Below are 12165 nucleotides of genomic sequence, written 5' to 3'. Positions count from 1 at the left end.
GGATGCTCTTGGCTCCCTTGTCAAAAATTAGCTGTCCGTATATGTGTGGGTTTATTTCTGTGCTCTTGATTCTGTTCCACTGATCTGTGTGTCTATTTTTGTGCCAGTACCATGCTGTTTTGGTTACCATAGCTTTGTAGTATATTTTTAAATCAGGGAGAGTACATCTCCAATATTTCTGATTGTTTCTTCTTTATAGTTTCAATCTCTTTTGTGAAGTACATCCTGAAATCATTGAACTGTCTATCTGCATTTACTTGTAACTCATTGAGTTTTTTTATGATAGCTATTTTGAATTCTTTGTCATTTAGATTATAGATTTCTGTGCCTTCAGGATTGATTCCTGGGTCTTTCTCATTTTCCTTCTTGTCTGGAAATTTACTATATTTTTTCATACTGCTAGATGGCATGCATTTCTGCTTCTGTATTCTGGTAGTATTTGATCACCACTACCACCTGCCACCACTGGGTGGGGTCAAGAGCTGCATATTCTGAGCCCTCCACAATCTGTGGCACAGTCCCAGGTGCCGGTCTGGGGTGCTGGGCAGGTGGAGGGGTGCTTTCCTCCTCCTGCATGATCCTGGGGTCTTCTCCCTCTGCCATTGCTATCTGCTCTTCTGGAGTGTTAGCTTGATGAAGACACCCCTAAAATAGTCACCTTTACGTGGGGCTTTCCCCAAGGCTGTGAGGGACCTTGGAGAGCAATGGTGTCCCCGTGGAGGGCCACACCCCCCATCCCTCTCAGAGCCATCACAATCCCTGGGTCACTGCCCTTCAGGGAGGAAGAGAAGATTTCTCTTACCTCATTCCACTTCTTCAGTGTGGGGGGTTCCAGCACCTCCACCTTCTGAAGTATAGCTGCATGGGTCTCTCAGACATCTTTTGTGTCGTGTAGGTGTTCTCTTTCATTGTATCTTTGAGGGAAGAGTTTTTGGGGAGAGCTCACTGTGCTATGATGCTAATGTCACCCTCACTCATTTTTAATTAAATGGACTGATTCAACCAAAGTAATTTAAAATATCAATGGCCATTATGGGAAACTTTTGAACTCCGTAAACTTGCTTTTCTTAAAATCAAATTGGACAATCATAGTTCTGTAATTTCCAAAACTGAAAGGAAGAGCTGTTTTTATTTGCATTTTGAGGCTTCCAAATGTTATCAGGAGTCTACAGTTACCTTTTTGAAAAATAAAATTTTAGTATTAACTGAGGCAAACAAATAATTAGAGAAAGGTAAAATGAGTTCTGAAGTCTCATGTCCCATTCCTTTGGTGCCATCTTGTTTCTCTTCCCTGGCTTCTTTGTCTTAGGCTCTGCCTTTGGTGCCATCATTTTTCTTTCCCGTGGCTCCTCATGCTCAGAGTCCATTTCTGGTGCCATCTTCCTCCTTCCTTTCTATACTGCCTACACCTCCTCTATACTCTCAATTCCCCCACACTAACACTCTCATTGAACTTTTTTTCTCTGGATCTTTCTTCACCCCTTTTCCTCTGAACCTATCAGAACCTGTCCCTTTAAAATTAAGCCTTCTTAAGATCCAACGTTTAAATTCTTAATTTTTTATTTTCCCTGGACTAAAGCTAGACTGCAAGCCATAGTCAAAGACTTTTTCCGAAGCAACCAAGGATTGTCACAGATTTGCTCAGGAGTTTAATATAGTCATTCAAACTTATTAACTTCATTTATCTGACTTATATTAGCTAGCTATATGCTTACTGGTAAAGGCCAGGCCCAGCATTGGATAAAAACTGGTAATTAGAAAAATTCTGAAAGGTCTCTAGAATAACAACCAGGAGACCAACCTGTTGTATGATCAAGCTTGGGAAACCATTAGATGATTTCATCAGGCAATTCTTAAGCCTTTTGCAAACACTGTTGATTGGAATAAAATTCACGGATGTGCACAAAAGCCTGATAAACTTAGTCATGACAATTACAATTGACTTCAGATTGATTTTAAAGAAAATTCCATTTTTTCATATATTGAATCTACCAAGTAGTTTTTCTTATTCTAAGATCTATGATAACTTTTATTATAGTATATTGTTATAATTGTTCTATTTTATTATTAGTTATTGTTAAACTTTTCATTTTTAAAAATTAATTAATTAATTAATTAATTAATGTTTTATTTCAATGACATTGGATTATAACATAGCCAAGTAGCTTTTAACTCTATGTTTATTAACGGGCTTAACTGGGACTTTTCCTTTATAACAAAAAGGGCCAGAGTGGAAAAATAAACTATATCCACTCTATTTAATTAATCTGGCAAAGCCACTCTCTCACACTCTAGATGAGTCACCTAAAAGAAAGACTCCTAAAATTCTTAATCTTCAACACCAGTAAATGAAGCTCTCTAAACAAAACAAAAAACCTCCTAGTTTTGTTATTATTGCAAATAGCCAGGACCTTGGAAAATAGATTTCTGCAAATTTAATTTTTGAAGCACCTTCAGCCTTCTAACCACGCTTTCCAGTGTCCTCCAAATTCTTAATGACAGGGCTCCAAGTGATGCGGGGTCAGTGAGCCAAGGAGTCAAAAGAAAGATTTCTTGGACTCTCAAGGTCTGGCAGTGGTGCTCTTTTTATTTAGAGAGTAGTGTGGAATAGCATGGGGACAGGACCCATGGGCAGTCAGAGCTTCTGCTGCATGGGGACAAGACCCATGGGCAGTGAAGAGCTGCTGCTGCTGCTGCATGAGGACAGGACCCATGGGCAGGAAGAGCTGGTGCATGGGGACAGGACCCATGGGCAGTCAGAGCTCCTGCTGCTGCTGCATGGGGACAGGACCCATGGGCAGTCAGAGCTCCTGCTGCTGCCCTGAGTTGAGGGTTAGGGCTAATTTTATAAGGCATGGGTACGTGACTTATTTTTACTGGTAAAAGAAAAGATGATGTAAAAAGTCATTAAATGATTTCAGTGCAGATGGGGTCTCATTATTGTGCGGTCATATAACTTTAGATATGAATCTGGTCGTATAGATTGGCATGTAGGTGAGGATGCCCTGGGCTTCTCTCCCTGGGGCAGCCCTAATTCATACCATAAAAAAATCCACTGGGTCATATAGTTTGGCATGTAGGCCAGGTCACCTTGGGCTTCTCCAGCTGGGGCAGCCTTAATCCACATCACAAGGAACTACAAGGGCTCTTCCCAATCCTCCCTCTTAATTAGATTGGAAAAACATTTCTCCAGGTTGGAGATGAATCTCTTTCTGTTCTAATTGAGACCAGAGACACACTGTCAGTGCTCAACTGCACTATTATAAAGCAGCCCTGCCTTGGAGTACTGAAACAGTTCAAACAGTGGGAATTTCTAATAAACCTCAAAATGTTCTTCTCTCTAAACCTATTCCCTTGTGGTCAGGCCCTTAGAGAGATGCACATCATTTTCTTCTTAGTTCCTCCACCCCTAATTATTTATTAGGCTGAGATTTCTTAGAAAAGTATCATGCTAGAATTTCTTTTTCCCCAAAGAGGGAAATAATTCTAGAATTTTACAATAACCATCAAAATGGCCAACCATGTGAATTAAATGACATTTGACCTGTTTTGTTTGCTCAATCTCTGACAGTACAAGGGCTGATTTGAGAAACACTGATTATTTTCCCTATTGAATCAGCTACAACCCTCCTTATGAGCAAAATTTCCAAATGATATTGGTAAAATTTACAGCACTCCTTCCATCAAAGTTCAAATAGATCCCTCAAAACTTCTCCCCAGAAGGAGTCAATACTCTATAAGTAAAAAAGCTCCTCAAGATATAAAGCCCATAATAGAAGATTATAAGGCTCAAGGCCATATTATCTCTTGTACTATTCCTGTAATACTCCTTTTTCACCTGTGAGAAAACCCAAGGACCAAGGGTGGAGGTTTGTCCAAGACCACTGAGCAATAAACAACATGTTACACTTGACACCCTATTGTTCCTAACCTTCATATGCTGCTAACATTTATTCCCAGTATAAGTAAATTCTTTATAGTAATTGATTCTTTAACATTCCAGTTGATGAAGCTAGTCAGTATCTTTTTGCCTTCACTTGGGAAGAAAAACAATTCACCTAGCCAGTAATGCCTCAGGGCTTTACTGATAGCCTTTATTTTTCAAAAATCCTGAAGGCTGATATATAGTTTCCTAGGGGTTCTCCTTTGTTGCAAAATTTCTCTTTGCTACTTTGCTCTCCCTTCCAAGTCTCCTCGCAGGAAGACAGCGTCCCCTTGGTAAAACTTTTAGCTTTAGAGAGACATAAGGTCACCAAAGAGAAACTGCAGTTTGCCCAAACCTAAGCTCAATATTTAGGGCATTTGATATCAGAACAAAGGCTATGTCTATATCCAGATAGGCTTCATTGTTTTCTAAGTTTCCCCAAACTCAAAACTAAGTGACAACTGTGAGTTTTTTCTCAGGCTAGTTGGTTATTGCCAAAATTTCATTCTAAATTTCTTTCTTATTGCCAAATTTCCATATGTTTTATTAAAGAATCACAATTCTGACCCAATTTTATGGGAAGAACTGAGTGACATAGCCTTTAAAATCTTAAAGAATTTAATAAGCCCATCTGTCTTTGGACATGCCAAATATCACATTCCCATTTTCTTTCTTGCATATCAAAAGAAAGAGAATGCCCTTGGGATACTCATCTAAAAATATGGGGACCATCATCGACTCCTAGTTTATTACAGCAAGCAACTGAATCCTGTCATGAGGGGATATATCTCTTGCTTTGGAGCCATTACTGCCACTGTCCTTTTGGTTAAGGCCACTGAAAAAAATTTTGTGGGATCTCCTTTAAACATTTTGTATCTTATGTGGTAGATGCCCTCCTGAATACTCATCAAACTCAACATATTTTAGTGAGCTCTCTCACGTCCTATGAAATTCTTCTGTTAACTGTTTCTCATGTAACTCTTTTACATTGTCATAACCTCAACTCTGCAACTTTTTCCCCTTCTCATCACTGTTAAATGCCAAATCTTAATTCTTTGTGAAGATCCGCAGGAAACTCCTTTGGGTAACGTCAACTTCTCATGATTTACTCATAATTCTTATTTAAAAGGTGATCATGGCCAATGTTGTACTGGGTATGTTATTGCAACTCCTTTTGATATCATTAAAGCAGAGTCTTTACCTATGGCTACTTCAGCCCAATGGGTTGAATTACATGGTCTTACACAAGTTTGTACTGTAGCTAAGGGCAAAACTGCCAATATTTATACTTGATAGTAGATACACTTTGAGAGTAACTCATGACATTTGAATGTTGTGAAAGTAACATGGCTTTTTTACCCCCAGTGGAAATAAAATTAAATGGACACTATGTTCAGAAATTATTAGATGCTATGATTTTACCTGCTGCTTTAGCTATTATTAAAATCCCAGGACATTCTAAACTTGACTCTCTGGAAGCTAATGGAAATTATCTTGCTGACATTTCCACAAGGAATTCAGCCCTTAAAGGACCCCAAAACATCAAAGCCTCTGTCATGGACCAAAGGGATATTTTCCTAAATCATAACTTAGAAAAACTGGCAAGAAACCTAACAATTGGCCTCAGAAAAAGAAAAATAAGATTAGAAATTCAGCAACTGTTGGTTTAATATAAAGAAAAAGCTCTCATTTGGACCAAATAACAACTCGGTCCTACTGGAAACTTTAAAATTCCCATGCCTAACTACTGTACATACAATAATCCATTGGTTTACTGACAAAATAACATTTATAAATCAATATTGATAGAAAATATTAACAAACCCACAAAAAGTACCTCCCTCCCTTGTCCCACTTGTCCAAAATACAATGGAAGAAAGTCTGTTTCTGCTGCTCCCAGATATTCTAAGCTGTCTAACGGACCACTTAAGTTTTGACAGATGGATTTAATACAACTTCCCTCACTTCATGAATATAAATATCTTTTAGTCATGGTTTGCATATTTTCTCACTGGAGTGAAGCCTTTCCCTGTAGATAGTCTACCACCTTTTCTGTGATGAAAGTCCTTTTTGAAAGAATTATCCTTACCTGGGGAACTAACTCATCTTGAGCTTTAGAGTGATAAAAAAAAAAAAATTTACTGGTCAGGTACTTTGGCAAGTCTGTGCTGTTTGATAACTTTTGCAACACTTTCATTGTGCTCACCACCCTCAATCTTCTGGTTCAGTTGAACACACATTATTTAGACTCAATTGGCAAAATTTGTAGAGAACCTCCAAATACTTTGGCCAAAAGCATTACCATTGGTTCTTCTAAAATTTAGATCTACCCTCTTTGGAACTCATAAACTCTCACCCTCCCAGATAGTCGTGGGATGCCCATGGCCCTGGGCTCCTGCCTCTTTTGACCCACCGCTAATAAAAGGAGATATACTCTAATATTGCAAATGCCTAATTGTTTCTATTAAAAATAACCATGTTTCAGCTGAGCAATCTTTTCACAGTGCACTTGAGGGAGATGAAAATCTTAAGCATCACACTTTGCAACCTGAGATTGTCTATTGGAAAAGACATTTCTAGAAGAATTCTCTTCAATCTCACTGAAAAGACCCTTATCTGGAACCACGAATTAACTTTTGTGCCATGAAACACCAGGGAATAAACTCATGGATTCATGTGACACACCTAAAGAAAGCATCGAACCCTGACTGCACCTGCACATCATCTGGTGACATGAAAGTAGAGATTTTCTGGAATTGAAGCAGACAGCATCTGATGAGACAGCTTTCCCAAGATGTCCAGACCAGGCCTGTTGAAAGTCTAACAAACTTTTGATAAAGACATAACACTTCAGATGATCTCCAATGTCTATGATCTTGATAACATATAAACTTTAGGGAAAAAATGCCTTAAAATTCTCCTTCTACCCCTCTTTGTTACTCAAATGTGGCCTCAGTAGGTTTCCAATTTGTGCATTTTCCCTCTGACGTGGGACATGACACCATAAAAAGATCCTCCCTGGCATTGAGAGACAAAAGACTGCTAAAACACAAAAACATGACTTTGTTTCTCTTAAAGTTCAGGTGTGCATCATTATATTTTGATTTCTGTGTAGACTACATCATGTTCACCATCCAAAGTCTAATTACCATCCATCACTGTGCACATGTGGCCTTTTACTCCTTTTGCATTCCCCCTCCTCCCTTCCCCCCAGTGACCCCCAATCTATTCTCTATATCTATGTTTTGTTTGTTGTCATTGTTGTTGTTTTTTATCTTCCACGTAAGAATGAAATCATAAGGTACTTGGCCTTCTCCATCTAACTTATTTCACTTAGCATAATGCTGTCCAGTTCCATCCATGTTGTCACAAATGGCAAGATTCCACCTTTTTTTAATGGTTGAGTAGTATTCCATTCGTCCATTGATGGGCCCTAGGCTGTTTAGGAATTTTCAACGTGACTGTATCAGGATTATTTCATCTGAAGCAAAACAATGCCAACTGAAATTGGACAGTACTGACTCAAAAAGATACAATTGCAAAAATAGCCAAGACTCTGGTTCCTTCAGTTCTTTGGGTATAATTTCAATTCTATGTAGTTCCTTTGGTTCTGCTTTCTTCTCTGTGTGAGTTTTATTCTTAGGCTTCTGAGAAGATGGTCCTCCAGATGAATCTTTGTTTTCCATTCTTGTCCGTATCGCCACCAACCTTCTCTCTACACAGTAGTCAGAACAAATTTTTAAAAACATAAGTCAGATCAATATTGCTTTTCTGCTCACAACTCCTACACTGGCTTCCTATCTTCATCATCATAAAACCCAAGGAATTTATAATGACCTGACGAATTTTTCTGATCTCAGCTTCTTCCATTCTCTCCTCACTCACTCTGCTCTAAACACCTTGGACCCTTGATGCTCTCAAACAAAGCAAAGAAGCTCCCCTTGGTGACTCTGCACCTACTAGTCCCTCTATACTTCTTATGGGGGTCCACCTGCATTGCTCCCTACATTCCCTTCAGATTTATATCTCATCACATGGCCTTGTTTGGCAGTGCCATAGCAAATATCTTTGTACATTTCCATTCCCTTAATCAGCTCTATTTTTCTCAACTAAGATGCTATGTATCTATTTGCTGGTTGTTTATTTCCCTGCAATATATTTTAAGCCTCTGAAAACAGTGACTAGTTTTGTTCCTTCTGTCTTTCTTGAACCCAGAACTGCAAATGGCATATATAAGGCAATAAATAAAATTTATTGAATAAATGTGTATAGCTCTTGTGGGCCTTGTATCATATAACACAAAAGATGAAAGAGAGAATACTGTTTCTGGAAACTATCTCAAAACAGCAAAAGAAAACTATATTTTCTGAAAGGCCTCCAGGAAATATATGCTTGTTCACACCCATTTTAATCTGTTCATTTGCCCATTTTATTGTCAATCTTTGGCAAGGAAGAATAATTAAACCTGACCTTGAGATTGGGGTTTCTGTCATTTTCCTTTAAGGCAGAGAGAGTCTAAGGTCATGGCCAAATTGGAATTATTTCAGGAAGGAAGAAGGGAAGAACGGTTATTAGGTAAGAAATCAAGACTATTTCTGTCATCAGACTCTTTAGGTATCAAATTCTTGGGCTGTTAAAACAATAATACAAAGCATATGTAATAAGGAATTTCAGACATTGCATTTTTTTCTCTTTTCTTCTAGCATACATGCACCTAATTTCTGTGAATGAGGGTATAGAATAGCTAGTGTTCTTAACAACAATATCTTCCGGTAAGTGCTAAATTTGTTCTGGATCATAGAATAGCAAGTGATGTGATCTCGATAGGTCACATTTAAAAGCTTTTTTACTAATCCTTTTTTATGTGGATGGTGGGTGAAATGTCAGGAAAGCCACTGGAAGAAGGAATATATTGTTACAAATTGGCTTACAATCTTACTGTGGAATATTTTTCTCTCCATTAGGGTTTTATCAACACTACCTTACTTCCACGATAGAAAATGACACGATGGATATGTATATTGATAGATATTATCTGTCCAATGCATTTTTAGAAGGAAGCAGAGGTTATTTGACTGGGGCCATTCAGTTACCTTTTGTTTCATTTTGTTTTGACATATAACATTATATTAGTTTCAAGTGTATGACATAAAAATTCTATATACGTGTGTGTGTTATATATATATATATATATATATATACATATATGGAAATAATTACTACGATAAGTCTAGCTTATTGTGGTAATGTTAGCATCCACTACCACACGTAGTTACAATATTTTTCTCTTATGATGAGAACTTTTAAGATCTGCTCTCAGCGGGGCCAGCCCCGTGGCTGAGTGGTTAAGTTCAGGCGCTGCGCTTTGGTGGCCCAGGGTTTCTCTGGTTTGGGTCCTGGTGCGGACGTGGCACAGCTCACCAGGCCATGCTGAGGCGGCATCCCACATGCCACAAATAGAAGGACGCACAACTAAAATATAAAACTATGTACTGGGGGCATTTGGGGAGAAAAAAAGCAGAAAAAAATCTACTCTCAGCAACATTCAAATATACAATACAGTATTAAGTATAGTCACCATGGTATAATTACATCTCTAGGATCCATTTATCTTATAAATAGAAGTTTATACCTTTTGACTACCTTCACTAATTTAACCCCCCAACTCCAACTGTGGCAACCACCAGTCTCTTCTCTGTATCTATGAGATTTTGTTTTGTTTTAGATTCCACATATAAGTGAGATCACACAGTATTTGTTATTCTCTGTCTCACTTATTTCACTTAGTATAATGTCCTCAAGGTCCATTTATTTGCTTTATATATGTGTAAATACATATAATTCTTGGACCCATTTGAAAATTAACTGAAGACACTGTGTTGTTTTTTTTAAAGATTGGCACCTGAGCTAACATCTGTTTCCAATCTTTTTTTTTCTTCTTCTTCTCCCCACAGCCCCCCAGTAAGTAGTTGTATATTCTAACTGTAGGTCCAACTGGTTGTGCTATATGGGACACTGCCTCAGCATGGCTTGACGAGCAGTGCTATGTCTGTGCCCAGGATCCAAACCAGCAAAACCCTGGGCCAAAGAAGCAGAGCATGTGAACTTAACCACACAGCCACAGGGCTGGCCCCAGAAACTGTGTTTTTATTTCACTCAATAATCTACTAACTTACTGTGCATTTCCAAAGAAGAAGGATATTTATGATACCAAGTACAATTTTTGAAGTCAAGAAACTTAACGTCAATGTAATACTATTATCTGATGCATAGTCCATATTCAAATTCTGTCATTTTTCCCAATGATGTCCTTTGTAACTATTTTTTTTCTGTTAGAGAATTAAATTTAGGACCATGTATTGCTTTGCATTCTCATGCTTTTAAGATTCTTTTCTTTGACCTTTAATTTTCTTCACTTTGCATTTTGAACAAGATAGTTATTCTATAGAATATTCTACAATTTGGTTTTGTCTGAAGTTTTCTCATGATTACATTTAAATTAAGTATTTTTGGAAGACAGATCAAGAAGGTGAGGTAGCATCACTCTCAGTGCATTATTAGGAGGCACATAATGTTGGCTTGTTCCAATATCTGATATTAGTGATCCTATGATCGTTTACTTTAGGTAGTGTCCATCAGGTCTATCAACTGTCAAGTTATGACATGAAACCACTATTTTGTAGGGAGATAATTTGAGACTATGTAAATAGCTTGTTTCATATCATACTTCTATCTTCCTTCTACACTTATTAGTTGGAATTGTAATGTTTGAAAGAACTTTCCATTTGTCGCTATTTATTCATTCGCTATTATTATTCTTTTTTTTTTTTATTTTTTGAGGAAGGTTAGCGCTGAACTAACATCTGCCACCAATCCTCCTCTTTTTGCTGAGGAAGGTTGGCCCTGAGATAAGGTCTGTGCCCATCTTCCTCTTTTATATGTGGGACACGTGCCACAGCATGACTTGACAAACGGTGCATAGGTCTGCACCAGGGATCCAAACTGGTGAACTCTGGGTCACTTAAGTGGAACGTGTGAACTTAACCACTGCAACACCAGGCTGGCCCCTAATAGACTAATTATTGATTTATATCAGTAAGAGCCACAGAATTTTATTTACTTAATTTCTATGATGACGATGATGATGATGAAGATGATGATGTCTCAAATTTAGCCAGAAGAACATTTCTAGTTGTCTTGTGTATCCTTTAAATACGTCCCCATTAATATTTGAGAACTCACTTTCTAGTATAAGATGTTGCAGGCTTATCTTATACTTTCTTTACCTTCCTCTTCCCTGGAATCAAGCTTTTCTCCAAAGATCCCTGGTTCCTTTTGGTGCAGAATAGTTAAAAATGAAAATCTGGTCACTAAGTGTGGTCATTGCTACTGGGCACGTAGGTCCTCTTCAGCAGACAGATGTATACGTATATATAATATTTACACAATATTATATATAATATGACATGATATGTATAATATTATTATAATTATATATTACAATCTATTATATAATTAATATTTTATGACAATGATTAATAATGTTAATAATAACACATATATTTATGTTAGGAGTTTATACTGATACATCCAATTTCAATTCAAAACATCATAGGGTACATTCTATCCTTCCCTCTTTTTCATAGGTATAACTATCTTTTCTACTGAAGAAAATTCTGGGTCTTATTATTCTTAATATATTTACTCATTTTTTAAACCTAAATAAACAAAAAATATTTTAGAATTGCTAAATAATAACATTGCAAAAAATATTAAACAGAGTTTTTATTTATAATTCATTACTTTTTGATTTAAAATTTACAAACATTGTACGTTACTTATTCAATGCCAGGTAGCAAATCATCTCAAAACTTAGTTACTTAAAAGAACAACAATCATTCATAGCAATTTTTCATGATTCCTGTGGTTCAGGCATTTGGGGACTTGGTTGGGTGGTTGTGGCTCCATCTCTCATGAAGTTGCAATCCAGTGTTGGTTAGACGGGGCTGGATGAGCCACTTCAAAGTGATTCATCCTCATGGCTATTAGCAGGAGGATTTGGTTTCTCTTCACATGAGCCTCTCAATAGGACTATTTGCACGCCCTCATGGCATAGCGCCTGATTTTCCCAGAGTGAGAGACCCAAGGGATAAAAGCAGATGCTGCAATGCCTTTTAGGACCTAACCTGGAGTGCTGTTAACTCCACTGTGTTCTATTGGTCATAACTCTTATTCAGTGA

At 37.5% G+C, this 12165-nt stretch overlaps 1 protein-coding gene across 9 annotated transcripts in view; it reads right to left on the bottom strand.

Moving 5' to 3' along the window:
* Positions 1 to 5575: 5575 nt before the first annotated feature.
* The window catches only part of C8H8orf33 (chromosome 8 C8orf33 homolog), a 45212-nt gene continuing 38622 nt past the window's right edge, over positions 5576 to 12165 (bottom strand). For 8 of the 9 annotated variants that reach the window (XR_011543588.1, XR_011543582.1, XR_011543584.1 and 5 more), the window contains one exon: positions 5576 to 7640. The gene's annotated coding sequence lies outside the window, so the exon portion shown is untranslated. Of the gene's footprint in view, positions 7641 to 11167; positions 11258 to 12165 lie in introns of all 9 variants that reach the window. The other variant, XR_011543586.1, reaches the window with a different exon arrangement.

The sequence above is a fragment of the Equus przewalskii genome, chromosome 8 (assembly GCF_037783145.1).
Source record: "Equus przewalskii isolate Varuska chromosome 8, EquPr2, whole genome shotgun sequence".
In the NCBI taxonomy this organism is placed as follows: domain Eukaryota; kingdom Metazoa; phylum Chordata; class Mammalia; order Perissodactyla; family Equidae; genus Equus; species Equus przewalskii.
The sequence above is the reverse complement of the archived record's forward strand: the minus strand, read 5'-3'. Positions and strand labels throughout refer to the sequence as shown.